This window comes from Zalophus californianus, chromosome 9, assembly GCF_009762305.2.
Source record: "Zalophus californianus isolate mZalCal1 chromosome 9, mZalCal1.pri.v2, whole genome shotgun sequence".
Taxonomy (NCBI): Eukaryota; Metazoa; Chordata; class Mammalia; order Carnivora; family Otariidae; genus Zalophus; species Zalophus californianus.
This window is the reverse complement of record NC_045603.1, coordinates 132,400,624-132,416,046: the sequence shown is the minus strand read 5'-3', so window position 1 is coordinate 132,416,046 and position 15,423 is coordinate 132,400,624. Positions and strand designations below refer to the sequence as shown.

General features: G+C 36.1%; 1 pseudogene; it reads right to left on the bottom strand.

Annotated features, from left to right (window-relative positions):
- Positions 1–5,276: 5,276 nt before the first annotated feature.
- Positions 5,277–15,423, bottom strand: part of LOC113921683 — a 73,752-nt pseudogene continuing 63,605 nt past the window's right edge.

Sequence of the window (15,423 nt, the reverse complement as noted above, 5' to 3'; positions counted from 1 at the left end):
TGCTCAGCGGGAAGCCTGCTTCTCCCTCTCCCACTCCCCCTGCTTGTGTTCCCTCTCTCTCTGTCAAATAAGTAAATTAAAAAAAAAACCTAAAAAAATAGAATTAAATGCTGTCTTTCTGGAATCTTCGTTAATGAAGTCAATGATAGATTTCTAACACTTTCACAATCTTGATCCCAACTACTGAAGCTGTTATGAACAAAGCTTGATTTTTACATAGACTTGGTCTTAGCCCATTGGGAGAGCCACCCAATAAAAGTGATAATACCAGATTTCACTTCTCTACAAACGGTAAGTGTGGAGCTGATTCCCACATCTTGAAAGTGCAAACATGTTTCAAAACCTTCAGCTGTCCTCAAAATGTCGGTTTATCTGAACAATGGAAGCAGGCTCCTTCCCACGCATTTGGGCTTGGGAAGTATCCAGACTCGTTTGTGCTTCGGCAGTCACCACAAAGCAGGATTCCTGCTCTCCGCCTGACTCCTGATAGAGAGATTGCTCATAACGCCTTCTTTGCTCAAGTGAACTTTTATTTTCAAGAGGAAGTGCTTTTTTTTTTTTTGGATTTATATTTTTATTTGACAGAGAGACAGAGAGTTGGGGGGGTGGGGGGTGGCAGAGGGAAAGAATCTAAAGAATCTCAAGCAGACTCCCCGCTGAGTGCAGAGCCCCATGCCTGCTGGATCCCACAACCCTGAGATCATGACCTGAGCCAAAATCAGGAGTCAGATGTTTAACTGACTGAGCCACCCAGGCGCCCCAAGAGAAAGTGCTTTATGCAACAAGCAACAACAGCTTAGTGATAGCGGAAGGCATTCTCATGATTTAGGAGAGATTGGGAAGAGCCATATGACAATTACCTGCAATTGACCTTGCGGTTGCCAAGGTGGAGAATGGCAGCTTCTGAATGATCCTGGATCCCTGCCTGCAAAAAAATCTTATTAATATGACTTTCAGATGGTCTCAGATTCAGCGAAAGCACTGTGTTCCTTCCACTGGGCGAAAGGAGTTAACACGTCCGCGTTCTCGGGGCAGCTTGGAGAAGTTTGCAGCTGAGGGAAAGTCACTCCTGTTTATTTTTGTGCGTAGGCGTCGTTTTGTGTATGTGGGTTAGGAATAACAACACTGTTTGAATATCACTTCAAAAACTCGTATATAAGTGTGAAGTAGAATCGCATTACTATGATGTAGCTTTTGGCAAATGTACTGTAAACTATCGTAAATAAGTGATCCTGTGCAGGTACACAAATAAATCTGCTTCCACAGGAAACTCTTCTGCACATTTATTAAAATGCAATTCCCTATTATATTAAATTTCATGTTAGGAAGCTTTTCTTTCAAGTCTGGAACTTTGTTAACTATGCGGCCCTTTGCTTCTGAGAAGGCCACTGTTATTTATTTGCATGTCTTGCCTGTGAAACACAAAACAGATATAAAAATTAATTCCGTGTAATGTATATGATGCAATAATTTAATTTAGATCTCCAAGACCAAGGAAACTAAGAAGGTGCTAATGTTGCAAAACGACAATCTTTTTCCCCTATAAAGAAATTGTTTATGTTGATTAGATTTATTCTATCATGTTTGCTAGAGAATTTTCATAATTAAACAGAAAGTAATAAATACATTTTTGTATAGCTGTGTATGTTTACAGAATTCCTCACATTTAAATGGTGAAAAAATAAGCTTTTTTGTATTAACTGTATTATGAATTCATGGTTTATATACATTTTCATTAAATAGTGACTGAAATATCATAGGTATGGAAATGTTTTAAAAAAATAACTGAGTGTAGAATTAAATTCTTTAAATGATTTCTGTCGAGGAGCTCAACTGTAACACTGGAGAATTATTTCTATTTCTATTTTTATTTATTTTGTCTTTCTTAGATTGAATTGTAATATTCTTACTACTTCTTAGAGAAATTGAAGAAGATGTTCATATTCCTTGATTAATAGTTGTGGTCTTAACATTTCATGAATAATGTGAATTCAGATATTTATATCTTCAGGGATTTGACTGTTGTTGTTTTTTCTACAATGAGGTAATTTCTTCAATGGTAAAACATGTGTGAAGCTAACCCTAGGTAAGATTTCTAATTTTTCTCTAAGTCAATATTTCTCAGTGGGCTCTAATGCTTGGTCAATTCCTTGCTGTAAAAACACAGCTTTTTCTTTCTATTTTTAATGAATTTTTCCAAGCAAAATTCTACCCTCCAATGCTAATAAAAATTAAGACATTATTGGGTGCTTACTGAGTATTTATTGGGTACTGTGCTAAGTACCTGACACAGGGTATCTTAGTGAATTCTTACATAAAATTTACTGGTCGTTTGTTGCATTAATTTTAATGTTAAGTAAACAAAGGCATTGAGAGTTTAAAAAATTATACAGCTAATGTGTAGAAAAACAGATTTTAAACTGTTTGACTCGACAGTGTAAAGTTAAATCAATATAACCATGTATAGAATGACATTAGAGATGTGCTGGGCTGTAGTCCTATTAGAGATTATTCTAACTATCTTATGTAATCACAGAAACACTTTTGCAATGTTCGTAGAACATCTGAAGGTAGGACAATGGGTATTCCTTAGCAAGGAAGAAAAATTTGTGAATTCATCTTGTCAAAATGAGTATTTTAATGAGAATGCAGTATTTTTCTTCCAGTTATTAGTTTCTAGAGATAAATGATGATTTTTTATGATGATTTTTAAAATTTCCCAGAATGCATCTGAAATGAATTTATTTAGCAATTCATGGCAGAGACATGAGGATAGTCCTCAGGTCTTTGGGGTAAATTGCATACACAGTCAATCCCCACCAACTACTCAAGCCAGCAAAGGACTTAAGCTAGCACATAGCTAAAGTTAGATTCTGGTTCATGAATTTTCTTGTCTTGTAGGATTATATAGCACTAAGAATAAATGGTTAAAAGTTACCAAATTCTTCTTTTTTTTTTAAAGATTTTATTTATTTATTTGACAGAGAGAGACACAGCGAGAGAGGGAACACGAGCAGGGGGAGCGGGAGAGGGAGAAGCAGGCTTCCCGCGGAGCAGGGAGCCTGACGTGGGGCTCAAACCCAGGACACTGGGATCATGACCTGAGCCGAAGTCAGACACCTAACGACTGAGCCACGCAGGTGCCCCCCCCTTTTTAAATATTTTATTTATTTATTTGACAGAGAGAGACACAGCGAGAGAAAAAGTTACCAAATTCTTCTGAGTGTCTCATTTTATCTATTCTCCTAGCCTGTTTAGCTTCTTTCAGTTTGTCCTCCATACTGTTTTCAGCCAAAATTTCTACTAAATTCTTGTGCTTTTGTTTTAAATCCTTAATGTTCCTAACTGATATGAGCATAAAGTTTAGACTTACAAGGAGTCCTTAATATTCTGGTGTCAGCACACCATTCTAACCAAATTTCTCACTGTATTTGTATAAACTGTCCAGTCCAACTCCTCTAGTTTGTAGTTTTGAATGTCCTGGTCTCTGTGCCTTCCCTTTGTCTGGGATAAACTTATTTCCCATTGTGATTCCTTTAAGATCTATTTGAAGAATCATCTCCTTTAAGGAAGTTCTTTGGCTGAGTTAAGTGTCCTCTTCTGAGCATTTCCTCTGAAATTTCTTAACATTTTGGGCATATTTGTAATATAAATGTATCATGCAACATTATGCTTCTTGTTTTATATCTCTGTCTCTTCTAGAATATTCTGACATTTTTGAGGGCTGGGACTTAGTTCTGGTATTAATTGAATTATGAGAAATGTGCTCAACTCCATAATTTCTCAAATGCTTAATATATAGCACAAATGTCCAGTAGCCACAAGAATAGACCACTGAATTTAATGCATCCATTAAAACAAGTCTGATCATTTTATTTTTTCCCACCTTATACAATTTTGTCTTTTTTCAAGTGTTACCAACTATAGTCACCATGTTATGCATTAGATACGTGAAAGTTTGTACTCTTTTACCAATTCTCTTCCTGTTTTCCTCCTAATTTCAATATGCAACAATTTCTCAATAAATATTGATGATTGTGTAATAAATATTTTCATGGGAATCAACAGAAAATGTAAAAACCAAATTAATCCTCTGAGGGGTAAAATGTAAATCTCTAGATGATCTCTCATTTGTTCCCTGTAACAAATACGAAATAATTCGAATGGTATCTCAGTATGGAAGTCTACATGATTCCATACTATATTAACAAATACCAAATACACGTAACAGGAATAATTTTTTCCAACCTGAGTTTGACTTATAGTCACTTGTTCTCTTTTCCTTTTACAGGTAATAAATCAAGTTTAATATAAAGGCATAGTTCACACATTTACTAGACTTCTCCTTCATGTGAAACATTGCTTCAGAAACTGTGCAAATGGCCTTGGTAGAAAATGAGGTGTTCCATATTTTAATCCGAAATAGAGGGACGCTCTGCTCTTCTAGTAAATGTTATATTGGGGAGGGTTCTCTCAAAAATTTTAGTAGTTAATGTCTAATCTATTAATTCCCTCAGCATGACAACAGCAAACAAGTTTTTAAGGACTTCCTGAGTATAAAATCTGGACCCAAATCTCTAGCTATATAATTTCATCAGCAGGAAGTGCCTTTTTGCAGACCTTACTGCTAGTCTGATAAAACCACTGATTCTGCTGCTGTTGATAAACTCCCTACATTAAAGTCTTCAACCTTCAACAATTTTCAATTCCAAGCAAAACCTAACAATTTTATTTTCTGTGTGCTTCTCATTTACCCAGAGTAATATGCTGTCCTTTCCCACAGCATATCAGGTTGGCTCAGCTCACGATGGTGAGACAAGTTTCCTAAGGTTCATTTTCCAGAACACTAACTGCTTAACATTGGATTGAAACTCTTCTTCCCCCAAACTAATAATGAAGGTGCCTTTACATTTTCATCCACGGTGGAACGAGAAAACTCAGACCGATGGCTAACTTATAGTCGAACTTTCTCTCTCGCCTGTGGATTTTCAGAAAAAGCTACTCTGTAAAGCCCTCCTAGGACTTTAAGCACAAGAAGCTAAAAAATAACAGAGAGAAACACCCTAACTAAGGGAAGCATGCTTAACTAAGCCATCCATGACCACGGGTCAGTTGTAGAAGGTGGATGCCAATATCTAGTGGGATTAGAACTGAGAGGGAGAGAACAATTTTTTTTCCCAAATCAGTATAGCTTTTATTGCATCTTTAAAATATCACGAATAAGTCTGAAAAATCATCTGGCATCCTGCTGTTTCTGTAGATGGACAACTCAGATCTTATTCATCAGCCTGCTGAACTGTTCCTTTTTCAGAAACACAGATACCATCCAAGAATTTTCTGATATCCTTGTTTTTAACAGTTGTGGCTTGCTGAATCAAAGCAGCTGAGTTTCATACAAGTTCAATGTCATTTCCTTCAAGAATTAACTCATCTTTTTGGGCTTGAGATACAGAATAAGCAACACCCGACCTCATCCAAACCCTGCGGATATATTTTTCATCCAAGAAATTTCGGATTTCAACAAGAGAACCATTCTCCTGAGTAACAACGTTGATGGGGAAGTGAGCATATACCTCATCTTGTAACGGAAGCCCAGTGCAACGCCCTTGATCATGTTCTGTGCGTGACTACAGACAGTGTGAACAGTAGCCAGCTCTTTTCTATTTCCCCACCATTTGTCAACTTGGATCCTCTTCTTTTTCTCTCCAAGAAGACTGAGTTCTACACTGATGTGATTGAAGTCCCTTCGCAGTGTTCCTCTGGGACTTTTCACAATAACTGTGCGTCCCTTCAGAGTGATGTCGACATTTTCTGGAATGTCGACAGTCTGATTGCTGAGAATGGTCTTCCCTTCTCTCAGGAGATGCAGCAAAGACTAGGGGGAGACAATTTTGAGCTTAATTTCAGAAATCAGATTCAGCTGCGAGAAGACCTGGTGGCAAGCATCAAATGCAACACTAAACCAAGGCCAGGGTACCATACTTCAGATACACCAGAAATCCAGTGCAATTTTAACAGGGACAGGGGAAGAGATCTGTGTACCTCTAGTCCTACTCACTAACATTTCTGTGGAGTAAGGTGGTACAAAAATTCTTCTAGACAGCTTAGGACAGCTTAGGACCCACTTCTGTGTGTCAGAGGAACTTGTGAAGGAAAAATTGGGCATGGATGTGCATTTTGGGGGTAGTGGTGGTGGTGGTGGTAATGTTCAGGAGTCTCGGTGTCAGAAGCTCATAAGAAGCCTGTCCTACACTATAAAGTGGGTATGGGCGGGGCCCATGTGCAAGCAGACAGCACAGCTAAAGACTTATTTTGGAGCAGGCAATGTGTGAGGGGGCATTTGGAGCCGTGTGCTAGTTTTGTCCCTTAAGTTTCAAGATGCATGCTTTAAATACCAGAGACATGTTGGATCCCAGTATTACTTCAAACCCGGAAGGACTAATCAGCCTGGATATTTGCTTAGAAGCCCGTGACCGAAGCATATTGGAGGAGACGTTCTGACAGTATTTATGTCAAAGTTCCTTTTCTAGTCAGTTTGGTTCTTCTAGTGAAGACTGGGGTGGGTGCCATGAAGTCAGCAATTCGTTTGGTGAAGGTATCAGCAATCGCTTTTTATTCCTCAGCCCGGTGATTCACACAGACCTCTCCATGACCTCTCACAAACAGAAGTCATTTCAACTAGAGTCCAAGCAACTTCCTAGAGTTTTCTCACTGCTGCAGGCCATTGCTGTTTCAGTTTTTTTTCACGATTCCTTTCAACTCTGACCCTTGTCCAGGCAACATGAAGAAGGAACATGCATGTATTTTCATAACTTAATACACTGAAAAGGGACAATGTAATGACCAGGGCTGAAGAACCAAATCTGTACTACAGTGCAGCTAGTTAAAAACAGACATGAGTGTTCTAATTTTAGGGATCAATGTTTTTATTCCAAAAAGGAAAACCTTTATATGTGAAGCCCTAGAGAAAAAAGGCAAATCAGCTGTCAAATGGTGTGGGTCCAGAGGCATCGGACAACTTGTCCCAAGCAACCCTGCTGAAGTGTGCTAAAGTTGAAAAGAGAAGTCAAATATTGTGATTACACATCTCTGTTTGTGTTTGCTTTTTCTAAACAATTCTGTTTGAGATATGGGTACATGATTTTGCTTGTAACTGGGATATATATATATATATCTTTTAAAATTAAAATTAAAGTAGTCATATGGATGAATAAAAACTCGGATGACTTTCATATAAGAAGAAATGAGTATAAAGATGGCGGCAAGGATTCAAGTTTGATGCAGGAAGACGATTTGAGAGGTTGGACCAGTGTTCAGAGAAGCAGCTAAATTCCTCAAAGAAAAGATGACTTAAAGACATTTTTCCGAGGTAGTATAAATGACTGTGTTTCAAAGATGGTGAATGCAGAAGATGACTTCCCAAGGTCTCTTCTGGGCAGATATGTTGAATCGTGAATATTCATAGCAAATGGTTTCATTAAAACACCGATGAAGACACATCTATTTTTCCACCCAAGGACTGTGGGGTCAGTAAAACCAGTATGAAACAGTGTCTCAGAAATACTTAAAATGAAAGGATGAGCTCTTAACATTCAGGACAGCACAGCATGCCCATGGAAATGATGCGCTTTTCTTGTTTAAGGCTGGGGTACAAACAACTCATTCAGAGCAATTATTTCAAACTATGAGAAATAGAAGTGCCGGAATGGATGAGCACCATCACAGGGTTTTGCAATTCATCGAATAAGAATCATAATTTGACTTTTAGACAGTCAGTTGCCCTTGAATTTTTTCAAGTTCAGTTATTGTTGAGCTTACTCGAGTTATCTCTTTTTGCTGAGTACAGACAGCAAAATTGAAAGCCACAGCACATAGAAAAATAGATTTGAAGCTTAGCCAGGGCCACTTTGGATATTTCCAGAAAAATAAATACAAACTTTATTTTAGTTGGTGGGGTAGGGGGGAGGCATGCATAAAAGATAAGTGAATGCATTTTCATGACAACTATAATAGGCTGGCAGAGAAAGAGTCTCTGGGATTTCAGAAGTTAGAAAGAGATGTAACTATGCCCCTTTCCTTTTACCTACCATCTTTTCTTTAAAAAGGAAGGGAAAAATGGGGTGCCTGGGGTGGCTCAGTCGTTAAGCGTCTGCCTTCTGCTCAGGTCATGACCCTGGAGTCCTGCGATCAAGCCCCACATTGGGCTCCCTGCTCCACGGGAAGCCTGCTTCTCCCTCTCCCACTCCCCCTGCTTGTGTTCCCTTTCTGCCTGTGTCTCTCTCTGTCAAATAAATAAAGACAATCTTAATAAAAAATAATAAATAAAAAGGAAGGGAAAAATGAAAGAAGAATACATTTCCCTGGAGTCCAAAGGGATGAACATCTGGAAAAATTAATGTAACTGGTGTTTTCCTTAGGAATCACTTTGAGGTTAGGGCTGCAGTTTTGATAAAATTGACTGAAATTAAAGTCTTTTTGGTCTAGTTAGGCTTTTCTTAACACTTGACACAATTATCTACAGTACCTTGATTTTCCCATAAGGTTTTTGAGAAAGAACAGAAGAACAGACGAACAGACTCAGAACACCTTCCCAATTTGGGGATAAAATTTCACTTAACTCAATCATGGTGCCAGTAGTATGGACAGGATGGTCCGGTTCAAAATCATGTTTATATAACATGGCTGCATGGCTTCAAGATCTTTTAAATTCTTTCCTGAGAGCTTCAGTCACTCAACGTTCACTCATCCAAAACCCTTTATATTCTCAAATATCTCAGTCCATTTCACTGTAAAAGCCAAGCATTGAGTAGAAGGAGAAAATAAATGTAGATATTTCCAAGGTTTTATTTTCTCTTTGACTCTTAAAAACTAAAGTGGAGAGATATTTCACACAATGGTTCTGATATTCCAAAATACATAGCTTTCAATCTTAGACTATCACCTCAAACTGTAGATTTTGGTGCCTTGGAAATCACAGTGTCTGTTTTTCTTTTCTTTCTTTCTTTCTTTCTTTCTTTCTTTCTTTCTTTCTTTCTTTCTTTCTTTCTTTCTTTCTTTCTTGGCACTAGGAAAGACTTTGACTTCATCTGTATTTTGTCATTGAAGAAATTAAGACTCATAGCCCTCAGGTTATTTATTTTATCCACAATCAGGTAGAACAAGAATCCAGTCATTGTTATTTCAAGTTCAATGCTTTCTGTGCTACATGATGCTACCATTCTGTTTAACTAGAAGCTCAGATCTGGCCCAGAGTCATAAATAAGAACATTTCTTGTCACTGAGATGTTCAACAAGCAATGTAAAATGAGTTATATTCTTCTGAGGTATTGAATGCGTTCTGAAAATCATCCAATTGATAACAATTAGCAGTTTTAGATGAGTGGATGAGTATCATGGACTGAGGATTGAAGCTAATTAATGAGGAATTCTGGGTAGTCGTGTTCTTCCTTTCCCGTTGGATGGTTAGACATTAAACCTTGGAGTTGTCAAATGAGTAACACCTTTGCATCAGTATTAAATTCACACACAAAGAAAATTAATTACAGGAAAGCTGTTTCAAACCCACTTTGTCAACTCTCTCGACAGGAAATTCTCACTTAGGCAGGAAAAGTCAAGTACCGCTGTCTTAAAATATCCTGTTTTCATAAGCTTTTTTTACTTCTGAAAGACATGATGGTGTAGAAGTTCTTTTTTTTTTTTTTTTTTTGAATACAGAGAGACAAACACATCTGCCTGAAAGATTAAGGTTTAGTGAAACAACAAACCAGATCTTGAGCTAATTCCCATTAGACTGTCATCAAGTAGTGTCCCCACTAATGCAAATTGTACGAACTTGAAATGTTCTGCTTAGCACTGAATTCGTACTCATATGATCGCAGGGCTCTAGAAAGAGTCATGTGTTTCTTATTTTAGAAAATGGCTAGCAAGGCAGCACCCATGTCCCAACTAAGAGTGGGGAAACATAATAATTAGCTAAAGTCACCCTGGCTCATCTAATTTCCATTTAGAAGCTCCTGTTATAACATAATTCTGCTTAACTTGTCCTTTCCAAACAAATACATTGAAAGTTTTATTTTTAAATTCTAATTACTTGAAAAAAGATCCCTAGTTTGTGTAAATATAGATTGTGAGTGTTGAATTAAGATATACTGATGCAAGAGTTTTGATAACCTTGGAAAGGGTATCTCTGACAGTAATTCCCAAGGACCTTGCTTCAGATCCTCATCATTTTCTGGGACTAATGCCCTCAGGAACCTCTGTAATGGCTCCATAATGTCTTCTGTATTACACAGCCTATCCAAGTTTCCAAGGTGGACATTCTGTTATTCCTCACTTACTCCTGGGAATTGAAGGCATTGATCATGGTTCTTTTAGGTTTCTGAGCGAAAAGAAGTATGTCATTATACATTACTCTCACCTTTTAAAAACCTACCACCACTCAAAATTTTGTCTGAGATGTAGGTATCTTATTGGAAAATCTTCACGCATACTTAGGTCTTAGTAAAATAATACTGGCATAATAGTAAAATAGTAAAATAATACTGAATAGTAAAATAATACTTAGTAAAATAATACTGAGCATAAGTTACATTTCTATTAATATTTGAAGGCTATTTCAGATAGAAAATTTTGGTTTTAACCTGAGATTAATAGTGTTAAGTCAGCGGATCACACCAAATTTTCTACCATTTGTCACCAAAAAAACTCATTTAGATTTTGGAAGCAGCTCTTGCTTAAACCCACAACACTTTCCAATAACGATGTTGATAAAGAGAAGACTGGTAAGATTATAATAAATTAAAGAACCTAGATATATATTTATGATTTTTACAGGTTAAATTTTAAGGTCATATGCAACTTCATGTTAACACACATAAAACAATAGAATATGTTGTATAATTCATAAATTGAGATACTTGTCATTTTGCAAATGAAATAATATATATAAAGTTAAAAATTAAAAACTAGTCAAGGAAGTTATTTTTCACATATTAATCTTTTGCTGGTAGTGTTATCCATTTAAAAAAAAGAAATTACATATTTTCTTTTATGATTCAGCAATAATTTCCTTCATTAAATATTTCTTGAGTGTGGAATCTATGTAAGCATGATGAATGGGATATAAAAATCAGCATTGAGGAGGATCAGGCAGAATAAGGAAGGAATTGGATTCTGTTTTCCAGAATACATCCCCCCAATGTGTAGAGAAATACCTTCTAACATAACACATATAACACAAAACACATATAAAAATGAAAGATAAAATATGTGAAAAATCTTTTTTCATAGCATGAGTGAGGAAGAAGGAAGTAAGACAGATACTAATAAATAAAAAGAGAAAGTACAGTTCTCCAAAGTTAAAGTAGTATTGAGTTGGGTTTAGCTTGAAAGATGTGCCAATTTCTGGTGGGCTTTGGGCTGAGTTTTAGGGGAGAACAGGAGAGAAAGCTTGAGTCCCAGACAAGGTGAGAATTGAAATCAGAGGCCCCTCCATTAAGTAAGGACCCGTTAAGTATGGCAAGCTCACAGGGCAAGCAAGAAAAATGCACCCATTAAGGAAGAGCTATGTGGATTAACCACTGCCCAGACAAGAGTAGAAAATAATCCTCCCCTGAAATTTGCCAATTATAAGCCCATACTCATAGCTGTGGGTGAAATTCACACTATTTGCATGACCCACAAAATAGCAAGCTGAAAATTCAATTAGTCATGTCAGGTTGGAAGCATCCCAAAGGACCTGGAAGAAGTAAACACAAGTCTCTCCAGTGAAATATATTTTAAACTAGACCTCAAGTTACTTCTGATAAAATTCCAAGGAAATTAGTTCCTATTGAAAAAATTATTAAGTACACATGAAAATAAGATTTTGTGTCAGTAGGAACAACAATTTTAACTATCAGATCTGCAATAATTTCAGACATTCAAATGATAACATATAGAATATAAAATGTCTTTTTAGCTTAATAAGGAAATAAAAGAAAGGTTTGAAAATAAAACATAATAAACAAGAGACCTAACCTTTTTCCAAACAGATCTGAAAAGATATCAAATTGAATATGTGGATATGAAAAGTATATTAAATGAAATTTTAAAAATTGATGAATGGATTTCTGTTTCCTAAAATATGGCAGACTAAATTATTTTGACCAATCTTCCCACTGAAAATAAGTTCAAATGGTAATTAAAATATTTTTTAAATCTTAAAATCTATGTAGCAAGAAATTACTGAATCAAAATCCCGGGGAACCAGAGATGTAAACTGAGCACTCAAGTTGCCTCACCCCTTAAATCATTTGATAATTTCAGAAAAGATGGACTTCATTTCAGATGGACCTTATGCATATGGAATAAATAAGTTAAAGCCCAGAACTAATAGGAGATTCTTGTCATAATCCTGGAAACCCCCATATAGCTACAAATTTAGAGAAAGGATGAGTCAGAAATAAATCTTCTAATCTCCGGGTCACAAAGAAAGTCATTTTTGCATTGAACATAATGGAAAGAAAAAAAATAATGCCTCCTAATCCTCGTGTGCATTTTCAAACCAAATTTGCATTACCTGAGCAGTCCAAAAAAATTCAACTATAAATTTAGTTTAAATTGTTCCCTGATTAGTTGGGGTGCCTGGTGGCTCTGTCAGTTAAGTGACTGACTCTTGATTTCAGCTCAGGTCATGATCTCAGGGTCATGAGATTTAGCCCTGTACTGGGCTCTGTGCTGAGCTTGGAGCCTGCTTAAGAGTCTCTCTATCTCCCTCTCCCTCTGCCCACCCCTAACCCCATTTGTGCTCTATCTAAATATACATATATAATATATTAATTAATTGATTATTGAATTAATTAATACTAATAAAGTTAATATTAATTAACGAATAAATATATAATATATATATAATAAAATAAATTTTTCTTTGATTGGTAAAGTTCCTAGGTGACTGACCAAAGAAAATGCAAGCCATCTATGGAGGAAGGCATTTACTGTCATTGTAGGCTTCATATGACTTCACAAATAATTTTTCAAGGACAATGAGAGCACACAATCAATAAATAAGTATGCAAGGACATTTGAACCCATGGCAATGAATCATCAGGTTAAGAAAACAAAACAAGACAGAGAGCCTAAATGGACCTGTAAAGATGTCAAGTTGTTGGAAATATCAAACAAAGATTGCAAAACAACTATTCTTATGTCTAGAAAAACTCTGACAGCACTGAAAATATCTGTAGGTAATAATTAACTATAAAATGACAGCATATTTGAAAAACAACCAAATCGATTTTCTAGAAATAAAAATTTAATAACTGAAATTAAAAACAATGGATGGGATTAATGCTCTATTAAATATAGCCAAAGATATGTTAAGAAGATGTTATTAAATGTAGCATGGAGAGACAAAAAGAAAAAAAGTAGTGAGAGATTATGAGACATGAAGGGTAAGGAGAAAAGTTCTACAATATATTTAATTGGAGTCCTAGAAGGAAAGCAGAGAGACACTAAGGAAGATGATTTTTTTTTCTTAGATAATGGTAAGAATCTTCCATAAATGATGAGAGGAATGAGTCACAGTTTAAAGAAGTCAAGCAAATCCCAATACATACATGCATGCATATATAAATTCACATATAAATAGTTACATAAATAAATTCATACATGGTAAACACATAAAATGAAATAAATACAAGAAATTCTCACCTAGACATAGCATAGTGAAATTGCATCCAGGACTGAGGCTAGGAAAGAGATTATTATATTAAGGACTGGTAGTTAGAGGAACAGCTGACTTCTCATAGTAACAATGAAGCCAAAAGATAGTGAAATAGTATCCTCAAAGTCTTGAAAGAAAATAAATTTAAGCTTAGATTTCTATACCCAGCTAAACTATCTTTCAAGACTAAGAATGAAATGAAGTCAAGATGGAAAGTGGAAGCTGCCAGGCCTCTTAAAACCTAGACCTGGGACAGGCACAGTATTATTTCCATTGCATGCTACTGATCAAAATAAGTCACAAGGCCAGCATAGATTCTAGGAGAGGGAAAACAAACTCCACCTCTTGATGCATGCAACAGCATTTGAAATAGGTAAGGATAGCACTGGTGGTAGTCCTCTTCAGAGGCTGTCTTCCACAATGTAAAGAATTCCTCAGGATCATTATGACAATGACAAATTACAAGAAAAAATGAGCAAAAAACATGAATATAAAAAACTAGACCTAAGCCAATATCAATGAAGAGTACAGTGGTTCAATACTATTTACGAGTGAAATATCAAAGAGCAGTGAAAAGAAATAACCTAAAGCTATATTCAACAACATGAATAAATTTAAAATACAATGTTGAGCAAAAGAAGCCATGTATAAAATAATGCAAACTCTTATCTACCTTTATATGCAGTTCAAAAACAACCTAATAAAACAATGTATTGTTTGTTTGTAAATATATATGGTGAAATTATAAAAAATGTAAGAGACTGATTAAGTCAAATGGCAGAATAGTGCAGCAGGGTGGGAAAGAGAGAAATGTGAAGTTCAGTTGCTTAACTGGTGTGTGGGCATATAAATGTTGATTTCATGTTGTTGTTATTATTATTATTATTTAAAATTGCATATATGTGACAGCAACATGCAGAAGAATGAAACTGGATCACTTTCTTACACCATACATAAAAATAAATTCAAAATGGATGAAAGACCTAAATGTGAGACAGGAAACCATCAAAATCTTAGAGGAGAACACAGACAGAAACCTCTTTGACCACAGCCACAGCAACTCTTACTACACATGTCACCAGAAGCAAGGGAAACAAAAGCAAACATGAACATTGGGACTTAATCTAGTAAAAAGCTTCTGCACAGCGAAGGAAACAATCAACAAAATTTAAAAGGCAGGCTATGGAACAGGAGAAGATATTTGTAAATGACATATCTGATAAAGGGCTAGTATCCAAAATCTATAAAGGACTTATCAAGCTCAACACCCAAAAAACAAATGGACAGAAGACATGTATAGATATTTTTCCAAAGAAGACATACAGATGGCTAATAGGCACATAAAAAGATGCTCAACATCACTCATCATCAGGGAAATACAAATCAAAACCATGATGAGATACCACCTCACACCTGTCAGAATGGCTAAAATTAACAACACAGGAAACAACAGATGTTGATGAGGATGTGGAGAAAAGGGAACCCTTTTACACTGCTGGTGGGAATGCAAACTGGTGCAGACACTCTGGAGAACAGTACGGAGGTTCCTCAAAAAGTTAAAAATAGAACTACCCTACAACAACCCAGAAATTGCCTTACTAGATATTTACCCAAAGGATACAAAAATACAAATTTGAAGGGAACACACATCCCAATGTTATAGCAGCATTATCAACAATAACCAAATTATGAAAAGAGTCCAAAGGTCCATCAACTGA